Raw genomic sequence first — 19126 nt, 5'->3', positions numbered from 1 at the left:
GTGGCAGAGCAGCTCTAATGTAACACTGCATTCCCTGCTTCCTGGACCCAAATTTAAGTTACCTTATACCCATTACATAAAGTTACCAGCGTTCATTAATGCTGCAAATCCTGACGCACATTCCCTTTAGGGAGGAGCTGATGCTAAGGGATTAGAGTAAATGTTGGTAAGTCTACAAAAGTTCCTTCATGGGACTTGCTGTTTCTTCGCCCTCCCCCCAAATTACTTTGCTTTAAAAGAATCAAATTACTAGTCTGAATAGCAGCAGCACCCAAGAAGCATCACACTTAGTTCTTGTTAAAAAGCAGTACCTGGGGCGCCTGGGTGGCTTAGTTGGTTAAGCGACTGCCTTTGGCTCAGGTCACGATCCTGAAGTCTCGGGATCGAGTCCCACATCGGACTCCCTGCTCAGCGGGGAGTCTGCTTCTCCCTCTGACCCTCCCCCCTCTCATGCTCGCTCTCTCTCTCATTCTCTCTCTCAAGTAAATAAATAAAATCTTTAAAAATAAATAAATAAAAAAGCAGTACCTGTGCAATGCACGTTTTACAGCACAGTCAAAGGGAATGATCACTTTAGTTTTAAACTCCTGCATTAGAGTTGCTTAAAAAAATAAAAGCATTCCATCTAGTTCTTCCAGATGGTGTTATTGCTGTACATTTGTTGATGGGTCACTCTCTGTGCTGTGTTTGCTTTGAAGGGATCTTCCAATATATCTCCAATATTCCTTTCTTATAGTGTCCTTTAGCTAGAATTTCACACAACTCTGATGCTTTATTAAGAATGTCCTCCTTGTTGTCACATTGGTTTTCTAGCATGTCTTCATAGATATCCACGAGAAAGGCAATTAGGTAGGGGGAACTGTGACTTGGTTGTAAATCAAGTAACTGATTTAACAGATTTGGATATTTGGAAAGACCATGATCCTGTAAAATCCCTTTCAAATAGTTCCATGCACTTTCATTATGTGGTACTAGTTTGATCATTTCTAGAGTGTACTGGACTTCTCTCTCCAGTATAGCACGATCATCGGAGCCAGTGGTGTTAGAAATTATGAAGTACGTTTGGTTCCAGACAGAGTTATTTCTCACATCCTCTTTAAGAAGTTGGTCTACAGGGCGCCTGGGTGGCTCAGTTGGTTAAGCGACTGCCTTCAGCTCAGGTCATGATCCTGGAGTCCCGGGATCGAGTCCCACATCGGGCTCCCTGCTCAGCAGGGAGTCTGCTTCTCCCTCTGACCCTCTTCCCTCTCGTGCTCTCTATCTCTCATTCTCTCTCTCTCAAATAAATAAATAAAATCTTTAAAAAAAAAAAAAAAAAAAAAAAAAAGAAGTTGGTCTACATACTGCAGCTCATTATCCCAAAGTTTAAATTCCTGAATAACCCCATTGTCGATGTTGCCAGGCATGATAATTCTTTGCATCATGATTAAGAATATCAGCAATAAACTCAAGCTCCTGAGATGGATCTTTTAGCCATTCCACTAATAACTCGCCTATGATGCCAAACTTGATAGTTTTTGGGCTGTTCCTCAATTATTGCAGTGATGTAGTTCATTTCCTCATGTAGATCCTTTTGAAGTGACTTTAATAGAAACTCTCTGAAAATGCCACACTGTGTAATTGGCTGCATTTAACTCATAGCATCTCTGGTTAGTTTAAAAGCTTGTTCACTTCTTTCATCATGCTGCAGGACAGCCCGGAAATAATCATAAACTTCTCTATAAATTTTTCACTAAAAATTATCTGGACCACTGGATTGGGGCCATCATTCTGCGGCACTGGATCTGTATTAGCCCATTCTGCTCTGTGCCTGTACAGGACATAGGTGGGCGAGGAGTCCAGGCTCAGGAACCCGTCGTCCATAGGGGACGCCACCACTTCTCTGGGCTCAGCTGCCATAGCTTCTTCCTGCTGCTGCTGGGGTGTCGGAGGGTGAGGCTGGGGCGGTGGCAGCTCTGGCTGACCGGACTCGCTGCCCTGCACAGCCTCCCCGATCCCCTTAGTGGCCACCATCTCGCCTCGGCCCACAACCCATTATGGTGTTTCTTGTTAAACCATGATAAATAGTGCTGTGATAGATATCTTTTAATTAAAAAAAAATTTTTTTTGTCCAGCTTTCTTTTTCCATGAGGTAGTTTCTTAGGAAGGATGTTCTAGAGTTTTGTTTGTACATTTTTATTTATTATTTCATTCATTAATTTATATTTTAAGATTTAGAGAGCAAGTGTGAGTCGGTTGGGGGCAAAGGGAGAGGGAGAGAATCTCAAGCAGACTCCCTGCTGAGCGCTGAGCCAGATGCAGGCCAATCCCATGACCCTGAGAGCCTGACGTGAGCCAAAACCAAGAGTCAGACACTAAACTGACTGAGCCACCCAGATGTCCCTGTTTGTACATTTTTTAAAAAGATTGTATTTATTTATTTATATTTTAATTTATTTTTTTAAAAGATTTTATCTGTATATTTGTCAGAGAGAGAGAGAGAAGCAGCAGAGGGAGAAGCAGGCTCTCCGATGTGGGGCTTGGTCCCAGGATCCTGGGGTCATGACCTGAGCCAAAGGTAGACACCTAACAGACTGAGCCACCCAGGCATCTCAATAGATTTTATTTATTTATGAGAGGGAGGGCATACGCATGTGCACGAGCACCCCCTAAAAAGGGGGGGGCAGTAGGAGAAGCAGACTCCCTGCTGAGCAGGGAGCCCAATATGGGACTCGATCCCAGGATCCCGGGATCATGAACTGAGCCGGAGGTGGACGCTTAACCGACTGAGCCACCCAGGCACTTGTGTTTGTACATTTTTTTTTTTAAAGATTTTATTCATTTGAGACACACAGATACAGAGAGAGAGAGCATGATCAGGGAGAGAGGCAGAGGGAGAGGAGAAACAGGCTCCCCACTGAGCAGGGAGCCCGATGTGGGGCTCGATCCCAGGACCCCGGGATCAGGACCTGAGCTGAAGGCAGACGCTTAACCATCTGAGCCACCTAGGTGCCCCCGTGTTTGTACATTTTTTTTTAAAGATTTTATTTATTTATTTGATAGAGAGAGACACAGTGAGAGAGGGAACACAAGCAGGGGGGAGTGGGAGAGGGAGAAGCAGGCTTCCCGCGGAGCAGGGAGCCCGATGTGGGGCTCGATCCCAGGACCCTGGGATCATGACCTGAGCCGAAGGCAGATGCTTAACAATTGAGCCACCCAGGCACCCGTGTTTGTACATTTTTAAGAGTAGTTTTGAAGCTCTTGATAACCAAAAGCAGAGTAAAGAGTAAGTAATTTAACTGAGCTTCAGTTTTCTTACTTAGATGTATCCTGATGTTGGGAGGATATGGGCTAATACATGCAAAACACATAGCGGAACGCCTGGCACATATTGTTAATGTTTTTAGTTTTTGCTTTAACATATCTCTTGTCTATACCATATCATTAAGCGCTCAACCACCTTCATTATTTGTTTAAAAAAAAAAGGAAAATAAATGTTTGAGAGACAAAATTTGTACGTGTGAATATCTAGCATAATGCTTTTTTTTTTTTTGAAAACTGCCTTAAAAAAATCTCTGTATGAAAGTGAAAGATAGAGGGGAAAGACAGTGTTGTTAGTAAAAGTATTTCTTTGAATTAAACAACAATGGACAGGAAATTACTGTTCACTGAAAGTTAGGCCCAACTGGCCCATTGTATCTCTGTTGGTTTTAATGTAGTGTCAAAGCTTGTAATTGACAACTATGTGAATTTAATGTATGTTTCAGTTATATGAGCATTGGCTGATGAGACAAGAGACAGCGAGGGATCAATATTCTTGATACCCCAAATTGTCAGTGTAATGAATATGATTTGAGGGCTGTGAGCCACCTCAAAAGAAGGCATAAAATGGTAATTTTAATAAATGAATCAGGGAGTAATGAAATCTCATGTCTGATGTTCTCCACTTCCACACAAGTTACTGCACAGAGCATGGCTGCATTAGTTGCTTAGGGCTGCGGTCACAGATAACCACAGACTGAGTGGTTTAAAATAAGAGAAGGGGTGCCTGGGTGGCTCAGTCGTTAAGCATCTGCCTTTGGCTCAGGTCATGATCCTGGGGTCCTGGGATCGAGCCCCGCATCGGGCTCCCTGCTCAGTGGGGAGCCTGCTTCTCCCTCTCCCGCTCCCCTTGTGTTCCTTCTCTCACTGTGTCTCTCTCTGTCAAATAAAAAAAAAATAATAATAATAAATAAATAAAATAAGAGAAATTCCTTCTCTCACAGTTCAGGATGCCACACGTCTAAAATCAAGGTGTCCATAGGGTTGGCTCCTTCTGGAGGCCCTGAGGGGGACCTGGTCCATGCCTCTCTTCTACCTCATGATGTCTTCCACATCCTTGGGGTTTCTTGGTTTGTAGCAGCATCGCTCTGGTTTCCGCCTCTTGTCTTCCTAGGGCCTTCTTCCCTGTGTCTCTTCTGTCTGTGTGTCTGCTCATGAAAAGAACACTAGTCATTGGATCTGAGGCCCCACTCTAATCCTGTATGGTCTCATTGTTCACAAGTTCAAATAGAAACCCACCATCTCCCCTTCCTCCCCATACCCTGCTAGCTTCTCTAACCAGAACTTTATCAAGCAGTTTTACTTAGCTAACTGGTTTCCCCTTGCTTATTGGATTTGTTTTAACTTTTCTTCTTGGCTCTACCCTACCCACCCAAGATGATATTTTACTGTAAGAAATGGGATTCTTTGACCTTCTCTCATAACCTTAATTCCCCTCTCTATACTGTTATTCCTACATGGAAGGCCTTCTCTCTCCATCTAAGTAAATCTCTTTAGCTTGCTCTCTCTCTCTCATTTTAAGAGACGGAGGGAAGGGGGGGTAGAGGGAGAGAGAGTCTTAATTAGGCTCCACACCCAGCACGGAGGCCAATGCTGGGCTCAGTCTCACAACCCTGAGATCATGACCTGAGCCAAAATCAAGAGTTGGACGCTTAACTGACTGAGCCACCCGGGCACCCCAGTAAATCTCATTTCTAAGGGCAGGGAGTGTGCTTTATACTTTATTTTTTCCTGTGGCATTAGCCCTTTGGTAGCACATAATATGTGCTCAATAGACATTCTGATTAACTTTCTGATAAAGTTGAAGGGTATAGATAGATTCTGGTTTGGAAAGAAAACCAAATAATGGTTTTATGTGCTTGAATCCCAAAATTCAAGCTCTTGATAGCTTAAATGGTTTAGGTTGACTCTTGTTTTCTCTTTGATTTAAAACTTCTACCTAATACTGTATTTTAGTCTCATTTTGGTGCTATAGCCTTTTTTGGCTCAAAAATAGCATAAGGAGATGCTCCTGGCATATCAATTAGTAGTGTCAATACCAAGTTCAGTGTGTGTTTGTTTTTTTAATTTTTTTTTAAAGATTTTACTTATTTATTTGTCAGAGAGAGAGAGAGAGAGCACAAGCAGGGGAGCAGCAGGTAGAGCAGGCAAGGGAGAAGCAGGCTCCCCGCTGAGCAAGGAGCCCGATGTGGCACTCCATGCCCAACTGACTGAGCCACCCAGACGTCCCGAGTTCAGGGTTTGGAGGATAATCTTTTATTAGTGGTGTAATTTCTGAACACATAAATAGAACCAGCTTTGTACTTTTGTTTTTTCATTATTATCATCATTGTTACATAGCTGGGGAAGATTGAAAGGGTTTTCTTTCTTTTTTTTTTAGCTTTTATTTTTTGACAGAGGGAGACACAGTGAGAGAAGGGAACACAAGCGGGAGTGGGAGAGGGAGAAGCAGGCTTCCGCGCGAGCAGGGAGCCCGATGTGGGGCTCGATCCCAGGACCTTGGGATCATGACCTGAGCTGAAGGCAGACGCTTAATGACTGAGCCCCCCAGGTGTCCCGATTTAAAGGGTTTACTAATCTAGTCTTCTACCTCTTCAAAAAGGAGAAGGCCTATGGTAACACCGACTGCTTCCTCTCCCTGGGTTCTGTCTTTTTTTTTTTTTTAAAGATTTTATTTATTTGTTTGAGAGAGAGAATGAGAGAGAGAGAGAGCATGAGAGGGGGGAGGGTCAGAGGGAGAAGCAGACTCCCTGCTGAGCAGGGAGCCCGATGCGGGACTCGATCCTGGGACTCCAGGATCATGACCTGAGCCGAAGGCAGTTGCTTAACCAACTGAGCCACCCAGGCGCCCTGGGTTCTGTCTTATTCCAGTAAACTCCATAGTTGTACACCTGAAGGGACATACATGCCAAACGTAGTCTGGAGTTCCTGAGGAGGTTAGTCAAGCCCATCCATGGCCTGGTGGACCTCTGTTCCAATTCAGGTTTCTTACCATTAACAAGCCCAGAGCCATTAAGTGGGTCATGAGCAGATTTATGTTTCTGGTTTTTCATGAACAAAAGGGGAGGGTCAGTAGATTTTCTTTTGTCTTGGTTACTTTGAATACTCGGGTATGTGTGGTATTCATGGCTAGAATAATGAGTCACTATTTGCTAAGCAAATTGACCAATGCCTGGCACATAGGAAATGCTATGAATATGTTTGAAAAGAATATAAAAACTGTAAATTGCAGTCACAGTCAGAGTGTATCATTCCATACCACTGCACTCCAGAGAGTTCTCTTCTTAGTGTTTCTACAGGCTCTCAGCGGGCTGGTACTCCTCTCCCCAGCCTTCCATTCACTCCTGTTGTCAGATTTTTGTCTTAGGTCAGTTAACTTTCATTAACTAACTTCCTGCAAATGGGGACTGTGGTCACAGAGCAGCCCCTTCGGTTTCAGTGCGGTTTCTCCATAGGGACCCCCAAAAACCCTTATCAGAGACTGATGTGAGTTGATATTCTTACAAATTAAGTTGACAAATACTGCTCTGTTTTCTAGCTTGGAGGTCCCCAAAACTGAGCTTAATTCTTTTTTGCCTCTATATTCACAGAAAAGAGACCTTGTAAGTTTTTTTTTTTTTAAGATTTAAAAAATTTATTCACTTGAGAGAAAGCGAGAGCACGAGAAGGGGGAAGTTCAGAGGGAGAGGGAGAAAACTGATACCCTGCTGAGTGGGGAGCCTGATGCGGGCTTGATCCCAGGACCCCGGGATCATGACCTGAGCTGAAGGCAGATCCTTAACCAACTGAGCCACCCAGGCTCCAAGACCTTGTAAGTCTTCAGGGCAGTGGTGTACTGGTAAGTGTTTTAACAACTGGCTTTTTCTGGGAAAAAAGCCGAGTTTTGTTTTGTTTGTCAGTTTTCGTGGTATAGATACTCCCACTGTGGCCAAGCTACCAGTGAAGTGGAGTTGGGGAGGGATGTGTATGTTCAGCTCTCCCGAGCTGGGAGCTGGGAGCTGGGAGCAGGCTTCTGCGTGCCACTGTAAATGAAGGATTGAGGGGATGTGCCTTAGGCCCCACCCATGGAAAGTCTGTGCAGATGCTGAGTAGCTCTTTTTAATATTATTTGTTCACCTGCCATGGACAAGCACTGCTGTATGTACTGGGGTTGTAAGAGTGAATCATATGAAGTCTCTGCCTTCATGGAGCCAACATCTATTCAAAGCTATTCAGAAAGTTTCCAAATTCAGCTTCTTGGGACCTTAGCATGCTCATGTCAAGGTCTCATACTACTTTAATTTTAATTTTTATTTTTTTTAAAGATTTATTTATTTATTTATTTGAGAGAGAGAATGAGAGATAGAAAGCACGAGAGGGAAGAGGGTCAGAGGGAGAAGCAGACTCCCCGCCGAGCAGGAAGCCCGATGCGGGACTCGATCCCGGGACTCCAGGATCATGACCTGAGCCGAAGGCAGTCGCTCAACCAACTGAGCCACCCAGGCGCCCACCACTTTAATTTTTAAATGAGGAAAATAGCCTGGGCTCATTGCACACCCTTTCCTGGGTGTGAAGCAGGATTGTGGAGGAGGTGGAATTTCTCTCTGGATTGTCTCCATCTTGGAGGTGCAGAGACTCTAAACCTTGCAATGCCCAGAACACTGGCAGTATGCCATGAGGGGTGGAGATTAAAGACCAGAGAAGGGGAGCCTGGGTGCTCAGTCGCTAACCATTTGCCTTCGGCTCAGGTCATGATCCCAGGGTCCTGGGATTGAGTCCCACATCGGGCTCCCTGCTTGGCGGGAAGCCTGCTTCTCCCTCTCCCACTCCCCCTGCTTGTGCTCCTGCTCTCGCTATCTCTCTCGGTCAAATAAATAAATAAAATTTAAAAAATATATATATAAAGAGCAGAGAAGATAACGGTCTTGTTCGTGGTTCTACTTACTAGTTCCCTAACTAATCCAGAGGAGGTGACTATTGATTACTATTAATTGCCTCATTAATAGTTACTTACTTGGAAGCTTACAGAGTGGACAAGTGTCTGGCAACAGAAGGCATGTCACAGAATTTCAAAGACCTATATCCTCAAGAAGGGTAAGGGATTGGAGAACCTGATGATGGCAGTGCTCAGAGAGAAGGATGACCCACAGGCTTGTTTGGAAGAGGGTTTAGGATTCTTGGTGAAGAACCCCAAATTTTTGCTATGGAAAATCACTGGGCCAGGCTTACTAACAGGTGGTGTGATTTGAGGGGGTGAGATTTTCCTTTAGGAAGGTAGGTCCTCAGGAAATTCGAAAGCTTTAGATAAGCAAAAGCAGAAAAGAGAATTTTTAAAAATTTTGAAATTAAATGTTTGATGTTTCCTAAGTCCCGCTCAGGGTTGCAGGGCTCTGCAGAACCTCTGCCCATGCTGTTTCTCACCCATTGAGTGAATGATTGATTCTCATGCAGTATCCAACACTGCTGCTGCTTGCTCAGCATCATCATCTCAGCAGAGGTAGATTGTGGACCATTCACTTCCCTGTTTGTCTGGAGTATGCATTGCTCCACTCGGGCCCAGGCCATCTGGATCTTCCTTAGAAGCAAACGCCTACACATTTCTCCTACTGGTTTGGAATTTAATTCTTGGCTGTGATATCTTTAGCGAAATGAAGAAAACCCTGTCCCTTTTCTAGTACAGGGACCCCCTTACAGCTGCTTTGGAATGACCAGGGTGTTTCCAAGTATGGGTTTTGGTTTACCTATATCACAGTCATCTTCTGGTGGTTCTTGAAAATAGTCATTCCTATCATGTGCCCCAAACCTACTAAACCAGAGTCTCTGGAGTGGGATCTAGGAATGTGTATTTTTTACAAGCTTCTCAGGTGATTTACAGGCACACTAAAGTTGGAGAGCCACCGGTTTAGACTCATAGTCTAAGTTCCCCTGGGATCCGACCTGCTTCCCATTGGAACAGATGCAACCTGCCTGACCCTGCAGGTAAGCCTGGGAAAGGTCTGGAAGCTTATTTTTCCATTTAAAGGATACCCACACAATCTGGTAGGCCAGTAAGGACAAAGCCCCTTCCCATGGGTCACCATTATATGACACACTGCTGCTCAGACCCAGGTCAGTTAGCCATTAAAGCTGAAGGTGAAGGTAATAATTTTGTTTTCAGCAGCTAAAGTTTAACTCTATGATTGTGATTATGTGATGAAACCCAGACATTTGCATGGTGGTTGACAAAAAGCAGGTCAGTATGAGTAAACACTATGCGCTTGACTCCTGCTGTCACTCTAATGTTTACGTGCCGTGGATGGCTTCTCTCAACTTGGTCACATTTTTTGTTTCAAGTTTTTATTTAAATTCCAGTTAGTTAACATACCTTATAATACTAATTTCAGGTGTGCAATATAATGATTCAACACTTCCATACATCAACCAATGCTCATCATGACAAGGGCACTCCTTAATCCCCATCACCGATTTTACCCATACCCCTACCCACCTCCCCTCTGGTAACCACCAGTTTGTTCTCGATCATCAAGAATCTGTGTCTTCAAACTGAGGGTTGCTGGGGTGGGGAGTGGGTGGGGGGATGGGGTAACTGGGTGATGGAAATTAAGGAGGGCTCTGGATGTAATGAGCACTGCGTGTTATAAGACTGATGAATGACTGAACTCTACCTCTGAAACTAATAATACACTATATGTTAATTAATTGAATTTAAATTAAACATAAAATAGATTAGAGATTCATAAAAAAAGAATCTGTTTCTTGGTTTCTCTCTGTCTCATTTTTCCTTTGCGTATTTGTTCTGTTTCTTAAATTCCACATAAGAGTGAATTCATATGGTATCTGTCTTTCTCTGACTTATTTCACTTAGCATAATACTCTCTAGCTCCATCCACGTTGTTGCAAATGACAAGATTTCATTCTTTTTTATGGCTGAGTAATACTCCATTCTATGTGTATCACCTCTTTATCTATTCATCGGTTGATGGAGAGTTGGCTGTTTCCATATCTTGGCTATTGTAGATAATGCTGCTATAAGCATAGAGGTGCATGTATCCATTTGTATTAGTATTTTTGTATTCTTTGGGTAAATACTTAGTAGTGCAATTGCTGAATTGTAGGGTAGTTCTTTTTTTTTTTAAGATTTTATTTATTTATTTGAGAGAGCGAGAAAGAGCACATGATGGGGGGAGGGTCAGAGGGAGAAGCAGACTCCCGCTGAGCAGGGAGCCCGATGCGGACTCGGTCCTGGACTGCAAGATCATGACCTGAGCTGAAGGCAGTCGCTAACCAACTGAGCCACCCAGGCGCCCCAGTAGGGTAGTTCTATTTTAACTTTTTGAGGAAACTCTGTACTATTTTCCAGAGTGGCTGCACCAGTTTGCATTCCCACCAACAGTGCAAGAGGGTTCCCTATCTCTACATCCTTGCTAATACCTGTTTCTTGTGTTGATTTCAGCCATCCTGACAGGCATGAGGTGATAACCTCATTGTGATTTTGATTTGCCTTTCCCTGTTGATGAGTGATACTGGGCATCTTACCGTGTGTCTGTTGTCCATCTATGTCTTTGGAAAATGTCTATTTCTGCCTATCTTTTAATTGGATATTTGATTTTTCAGTGTTGAGTTTTATAAGTTCTTTATATATTATGGATATTAACCCTTTATTGGATATTTCATTTGCAAATATCTTCTCCCATTCTGTAGGTTGTCTTTTAGTTTTGTTGATTGTCTTCTTTGCTGTTTAGGAGCTTTTTTTTTTTTTTTTAATGTAGTCCTAATAGTTCATTTTTGCTTTTGTTTCCCTTGCCTCAGGAGCCATGTCTAGAAAGAAGTTGCTCCAGCCGATGTCAAAGAAATTACTGCCTGTGCTCTCTTCTAGGATTGTTACAGTTTCAGGTCTCACATTTAGGTCTTTAATCCATTTTGAAATTATTTTTGTGTATGGGTAAGAAAGTGGTCCAGTTGTAGCTCTCCAGTTTTCCAAGCATCATTTTTTGAAGGGACTTTTTTTCCTTTGGATATTCTTTCCTGCTTTGTCGAAGATTAATTGACCATATAATTGTGGATTTTCTGGGTTTTCTATTCTGTTCCATTGATCTATGTGTCAATTTTTGTGCCAGTACCATACTGTGTTGATCCCTTCAGCTTTGTAATATAACTTGAAGTCTGGAATTGTGATGCCTCCAGCTTTGCTTTGCTTTTCAAGGTTGCTTTGGCTATTTGGAGTTGTTGCTTTATATTCTCCGTTAAGCATGTTACCTATGTCTGTTTCATTTAGCTATCTGGCCATATCCTTTTCTTATTCTTCATTTGGGATAAATTCCTCTGTGTTCACATTTTGTCTAAGTCTTTGTCTTATTATGGGGGTTAGAAAAGCCAGTTACATCTCCTGTTCCTGAAAATAATGGTCGTATGAAGAAGATGTTATGTAGTGCCCAGGACCTCGTGCTTCAGGGGGTGTCTCTGGCGTGTGCTGCATGTGTTCTGCTGTTGTGTTTTGGCTGCTCTTCCTTCAGGCCAGTCATCTGCAGAGGCTCTCCTTGCTTGCTTTGGGTAGTGTTTGGTCCCTGGCCTGAAAGTGGCAAGTTTTAAACTAGTGTGCTCTAGTCTGCTTATGAAATGAGACCTGACACCACTTCCACCAGAACTGAGGCCCTTCAGAACTCTCTGGTTGAGAGACCTGGTGTGGGCAGGGTTTGTGCTGGTCTTCTGGGGGCGGGGCTCTCCACCTTGGGACTGAGGCAAGTGTGACTGAGAAGGGCAGTCCCAGCGGAGTGCAGGGGGGTAGGGCTTGGTGTATGCAAGTTAGGCAGCCAGTGTTGGTGCTGTGCCGCTTCCTGCAGGTGGCTCTTTGTTTATGCTGAGGGGTGGGGGAGAGAAATGCCCCCCCCCCCCCCCCCCCCCCCCGGCCTTCTGCTTTGTGTCTGGAGGTAGATCTTTGTGAAAACTGCCTCTCAGGGACATCCTCAAGGGAAGAGCAGATAATCTCTCCACTGTGTGCCCCAGGCATTTTTCAGATCACTATTTCCGTGCTGTCTGCCCTTGGGTTGTTTCCCTGCTTCTCACCAGGAATGGCACAGTGCCCTCTGAGCTGTATCCCATCCAAGCCTGCTGACCTTCAAAACTACAGGCTTTGGGGCACCTGGGTGGCTCATTCAGTTAAGCGTCTGCCTTTGGCTCAGGTCATGATCCCAGTGTCCTGGGTAGACCCCATGTTGGGCTCTCTGCTCAGTGGGGAGGCTCCTCCTCTCCCTGTCTGCCACTACCCCCTGCTTGTGCTGTCTTTCTCTCTGTCAAATAAATAAATAAAATCTTAAAAAGAACTCCAGGCTTTCAGCCCTGTTGGGTGCAAGAACCCATGAAATCAGCCCTTCTTGCTTTCCAAGCCAATGGCTTTGGGAAACGCTCTTCTTGTGCATCCCCCTATGTGCTCCTCTCTGTCTCACCTTTCTCCGTGACCAGGGTTCCCTCACCTCCACAGCACCCGCCATCCATTTCTCCCCTAAACCATGTCTCCCCACTTCCTACCTTCTTTGATGTGGCCTCTTCTCTCCCTTGAGTTGTGGAGTTTGTTCTGTTATAGTCTTCAGTTTCTGGGGGTATTTAGGACATTTGATAGTTCGTTTAGTTGTGTTCGTGGGATGAGGCAGGGGTAGGACCCTCCTACCCAGCAGCTATCTTCGTCTCCATTCAACTTGGTCACATTTAAAAAATCACTCAGCCCCTATGCTTAGATTTTGGCCCACTGTTGAGGGAAAAACAACATGGATATTTTTAACTTAGTCCAGTGCTGTCTTTTTATAGATGTAAACATCAAGATGGGTGAGGGGAATGAAGTGATTTCTTTGGGCATGTTGGGCTGCAATGAGCCCCCAGGTCTTGCCACTTTAGGTGAGTGTTCTTGCCTTCTCAGAGGCTGCCTCCCAGCAGGAGGGAAGTGTTCTTTTACAATTCTCTGCTGAGTCTCACAGTTCTTGGCAGACAAAATCCAATATTCCCATTTCTAAAGACCCATATTGTTTAATGTTTCCTGTGAAAGCAGAGAAATTGCATTGAATTGTCTCTTCAGTTTGAGATTAGGAGAAACTGTGTCTTCCTGTCCTTGTCTTGTTCTGTGTCACCGAGCATTCACATTCTAGAGACGATGGGACAGTGTTTGGCTTAAACAACCTAGGTCAGAGAACTGCCCCTCAGTGCTTAGGAGACCAGGTGCATTGTAATTACCAAGTTGTGTGATAATTATGCCACAAGTAATTAATTGGAAGACGTCTCATTTACTTTGGAGACCTACAGGTGATTCAGCTAATGCTAGAGCAGCTGTCCATGAGCAAGGAAATGGGGATGGTTTTGTTTTTATATTGCATCCCCAGTCTTCCTTTTTACCTGATGTGTTTTGGAGACCATCTTGGCTTTTAAAAAGAGCGCAAACACATTTCTTGTGGAATCAGCAGGTAAAACATCAAACAGTAATGCTAGAGTATTTGCTTGATTTCTTCAGAGGATGCTGATGAGCCAGTGACTCTTCATTTCTTCTTTTCAAAGGCTCTTTGTGATTGTTACAAAAGTGATGTTTTCTAAGGTGCGGTCAGTCCTTTTGGGGAGCAGGGTAACAGAAGTCAGTCATGAAGAGTAAGTTTGACAGTGAAGTGTCAGGAACTTAGAGCTATTTCCTGGAGGAAAGAACTTCAAAGTCAGGAGACGCTTTGACATTCGAGTCAATGGCTTTTGACTTGCGCAGTTTGAGCAAACACCTACAATGCACTTGACCATGCTCAGAATCCATTCCTTACTATTTTTTACTTTAAGGACGCTGATGATTTTGTTTAGGGCAACACCGTGCCCAGATAAGAATACCTTCTAGACTCGCTTGCAGATAGGAGTGCCAGTGTCACCTGGTTTGACCAGCAATTAATAAGTGAAAGTTCACTGAGTGGAGCTCAGGAATGTCATTTTTTCCTGAAAAGGGACACACTAGACTGGGGCATGCCTTTGCCTTTGGCCTTGGCCCTTTCCTCTTTCCCCTTTCCCCTTTCTGCCTAGTATCTGAATGCCATCCTAGAGGTGGAATAACTGTCTTGCAACTCTGAGGACACAAGCTATGTGCTAAGAATGGCAGAGTAGGAAAATAGAAATTTGGGTCCTCGCCTTGATGACTTTTTTGAGCAGCTGCCCAGTCCTTTTCTGGACTTCAGGTTACATGAGAAAAAAACCTTTTTTAGTTTAAGCTGTTGTAGTTGGACATCTGTTACATGAAGTCAAATACAACTTTGAGAAACTGCTGGTTAGGGTCCTTATACATGGTATGTGTGATTACAGTCTAATTCAGTGGACAATTCAACTTGTTATATAGAGTTCGTAATTTTAGATATGGAGAGATGGCCATCTCTGCTAGGCTTACTTTTTTTGGAAGTTACAGGACACAAAGATACAGAAACTTGCCACATGTTCTGCCTAAGTGGTCCCTTGCAGCAATCAGGTATTATCCACAGTTTGCAGTCCTTTGCTGGAGGATTATGTCAAAAGCCAGAGCGGTCAGGAGCCAGCACATTAATGTGGCTTCCTTGTCTTAAGGGGGTGGGCTCTGAGGGATTTGCCTACGACCCATGAGAGCTGATCTGGTGACTGTTTCCAAGGGGGGGAGGTTTTTGGACTTCTTTTATTTCCTCCTCTGGGGCAGTGATTACGGTAGTCCAGGATGATGTTTAAGCAGAATTCTATTACCTTATTTGAGGCAGTTCCAATGAGCAAGTTCTCTCTAATAGATCCATTAAATAGCCAATAACCATATTTCTGAGAAAAGATTTATCATATCAAATTTGCAACCATTACATGTTCTCTTTTCTTGTCACTATGTGTATATCTTTTGGATCTTAATGTTACTTACATAAGAAAAATAGGTAAAAATTATAGAATGCTAATTCTATTTGTTTATGACAAGAAAGGAAAATAATTATATGGTGAATATTTCCAGACATTTAGGCTTATGGAGAGGAAATCTGCCTATGGATCACTTAGAATATTGTACATAGTATTTATTTATATGCCATCATGATGTTTCTCAAACTTTTAGCAACTACAGGCCATGCTTTGTGCATGGATGGACCATAATTTGAGGTGAATTTTTTAAAAGATAAAAAATTTTAATAATAAAAACCATGCTTCCTAACAGATAAGTATAAATGTCTGTTAAGCTGAAAAGAAAACCATGCTTGAAAAATTCATAGTAAATGTTTTTCTTATCAGTGAAAAATATTATTTGCATTTTCTATTTTCTAAGTAAAATATCTAATTATTTAGCTAGATGACAAGTTCCATATCCAGTATTTGTTTTTTCTTTCTCCTCCTTTTACTAAGACAAAATACTTCATAATTAGAGTCTATCAAGAGTGGCAGTGAATGTGTGATGACTGTCATTTTGGGAAATTGGATAATTCAGATGGAACATGTGTCCAGAAATGATGGGAAGCTTTTTCACCTGAAGAACAGAGTCAGTGTTTCTTTCTTTCTTTTTTTTTTTTTAAAGATTTTATTTATTTATTTGACACACAGAGATAGCGAGAGAGGGAACACAGCAGGGGGAGTGGGAGAGGGAGAAGCAGGCTTCCCGCTGAGCTCGATCCCAGGACCCTGGGATCATGACCTGAGCCAAAGGCAGATGCTTACGACTGAGCCACCCAGACGCCTAGAGTCAGTGTTTCTTTAGAGGCTTAGTCTACAAGTCTACGAGGACATCTCCCTCAAATTGGCCATTTGTCTTCTCAAAGAATCTCTGTAGCTTATTCTCAATATTCAAAATAAACATGTTTTGGTCCTGAATGAAAGGATGAAGAAAATCAGGATAACTAACTATATTGCAGGACATCAGCCACTTGAAATCATGGAGTGGCTCCTCCCCGGTGTTAGCTGTATGGAACAGAAATACTTCAGTTTCATTCCTCATTTCAAAAGTTTGCATACCCCTGACAGAACAATCAGTCTGGGGTCCTCTGCCCATTTCTTTGTAGAGCATGCTGAGAAAATAAAAGCTCAGGGGCTGTGATTTGGTTATATTCATAGTTAAAACTATTTTTGACAACACTGGATTGAGATTAGGAGGCATATTGTTGGGTGTCACCTGTTTTAGTGATTAGTGAATAAAGCAGTGGGTATTTGCCATAAAGGTAAACTTTCTTTTTTAATTTTCAACATTTTGTATATATTCTTTCAGGACTTCTTTTTAAAACTTTTTAAAAAATTATTATTAACATCTAATGTATTATTTGTTTCAGGGGTACAGGTCTGTGATTCTTCAGTCTTAACACAATTCACAGTGCTCACCACAACACATACCCTCCCCAGTGTCCATCACCTGGTTACCCCATCCCTCCACCCCCGACTCCCTCCAGCAACCCTCGGTTTGTTTCCTAAGAAGAAGAGTCTCTTATGGTTTGTCTCCCTCTCTGGAGACAAGTTAGATGAAACACCTCTTCTACAGATTGGGGTTTTGGTGATATTCAGAACCAAGTGTTTTTAAGCACCTGTGCCTCAAATATGTCCCACTCATACGATAATTGATATGCCTGCTCTGTGCATCACTGATTTTACCTAACTGTGGAACACAATACAAACTAGTGCAAATGTGACTGGAATTACTCTTCCGTGTTGCTGTTGATGTGCGATACCCAACAGAGCCATTAATAATTTTGTCAATACTTGCGTAGTCTGATTTTCCTCTGAGCATTTTATTTGTCATTAACCTCGTGTCTGGCGTGCTGAGTTTCTTGGAAATAGAGTAATCTTTATTCGTTTTGTATGGGGAATGCAACTTGGACTATTGCTTCTGTAGTTTTGGTCTATTTTCTGCCCTTCATGACAAAATGAACCAATTTCATACTGAAACGCATCATTTTTTGAAAAAACTTAAGGAAGTTTAATAGGGATGTTGCTGTGTAATTTTTGAAATTTAGTTTGAAAGGATGTAAAAGTTTTTTTTTAATTTTATTTTATTTTTTTTTTGAGAGAGAGAGACAATGAGAGACAGAGAGCACAAGAGGGAAGAGGGTCAGAGGGAGAAGCAGACTCCCCGCTGAGCAGGGAGCCCGATATGGGACTCGATCCTGGGACTCCAGGATCATGACCTGAGCCGAAGGCAGTCGCTTAACCAACTGAGCCACCCAGGTGCCCTCAAGGATGTAAAAGTTTTTTGACTGCCTCAAGTCGGTCTTTGGTAAATGTTTATGATGGAAACATGCTTAGAAATGGAATAATTTTGTCCAATGTAATCTAATTCTTAAGATATTCCTTGGCAGTTGATTGGACCTCCTTCACTGATGGGAAGTCATCCCTGTTACATATTCACATTCTTTGTACTAGAATGAAATTTACTGTTTATATTTAAAATATTATTGTGAGTTCTAGTATTTCTCTTGCTACTTTAATTGTAAACTTAGGCCTTAATGAGAACTTGTGAACGATCCGTTCGTTGTGTGACCAGGGATAAAAACACAATACATTAGCAACAGTGAAAAACGCAAATTTTGTTAGCAAACAGCAACACACAAAGATGTTAAAATATGCTAGCAAGGATTAGCTGCACCACGTACTACTTTAAGAGTATGGTGGGTGTGCAACTCATGAATCGTTGAATGCTACATCACTATATGCTGGCTAACTGAACATAAAAAAAAGTGTGGTGGGTGTTACACTGTGAAGAACATTACAGGATGGCTGTGAAAAATCCTAATCAGTTTTGTATTTCAAATTTGTAAGGCATAGGGGAATAAAACTATTTCTTCAAACTGCTAAATCGCCACTGGACCACTTAAGTGATTATCTGTACTGACCTATATCATTATATATGAGTAACTGTCACAAGCCAGCCAATGAGAGGCCACTATACCTCAAACTTCCAGTATACTCCAATGGATTTTTAGTTTACCTCCAACTTTCAGTTTACTCCAATGGGTTTTTAGTTTATAACAGCCTTCCCAACTCCCACCTTTCCTCTATGAAAGAGTGAGCCTTCTCTCCCTGGTTCTGCAGACTTACCTTTGGTGGTGCCATTGCTGGCCTGTCCCAGATTGGTTTTCTGCTATTTCCAAATAAACCGATTTTTTACTGGTAAAGAAAAAAAAAAAAAGACGTTATTTATTTATTTATTTATTTATTTATTTATTTGAAGTATAGTTGTCACACAGTGTTACATTAGTTTCAGGTGTCTAGCATAGTAATTTGACAAGTTTATACATTACACTGTGCTCACAATGCAGGTAGCATCATCTGTATGTCATGCCATTTATTAGGAAGTTTCCAGATATGTCCACTCATTCTTCAATATTAATTGAATACTAAGTATATGCCAGCCACTTTGTTAGATGCTGGAGATATAATGATGAACAAGATATATCCTCCCCCCACTTTGGGAATCAGCTGACAGTCTATTGGGGAAGACAGAAATATAAACAAATAGTTATAATTCCTTGTGCTAACTGCTGGAAATCCTCCAGTGAAAGCTCACTATGGTACATGGAAATCATAGGCAGTTCAGATGGCTAGAGCATAAATTTAGGCCAGAGAGTGTTGAAAGGTGAGGCTGGAGGAATGGACAGAAATCAGATCCCACAAGGCTGAACATGGCTGGTTAGGAAGCTTAGAATTTGTCCCCTGAGCCTTGGAACCACAGAGTAATTTGTTTGTTTCTTTTCTTTCAATTTTTTTTTTTTTAATTTATTTGACAGCACAAGCAGGAGGGAGCAGGAGAGGGAGAAGCAGGCTCCCCGCTGAACAGGGAGACTGATGCAGAGCTCGATCCCAGGACCCTGTGATTATGGCCCGAGCTGAAGACAGGTGCTCAACCGACTGAGCCACCCAG

At 42.6% G+C, this 19126-nt stretch overlaps 1 protein-coding gene and 1 pseudogene across 4 annotated transcripts in view; one reads left to right on the top strand and one right to left on the bottom strand.

Moving 5' to 3' along the window:
- Positions 1-19126, top strand: part of GPR176 (G protein-coupled receptor 176) — a 118887-nt gene that overhangs the window by 23582 nt on the left and 76179 nt on the right. The gene's annotated exons all lie outside the window — the stretch shown is intronic.
- LOC113908512 lies at positions 645-2013 on the bottom strand (annotated as a pseudogene).

This window comes from Zalophus californianus, chromosome 6 (genome assembly GCF_009762305.2).
Source record: "Zalophus californianus isolate mZalCal1 chromosome 6, mZalCal1.pri.v2, whole genome shotgun sequence".
NCBI lineage: Eukaryota > Metazoa > Chordata > Mammalia > Carnivora > Otariidae > Zalophus > Zalophus californianus.
Note: the sequence above shows the minus strand (reverse complement) of the source record. Positions and strands in the feature narration are given on the sequence as shown.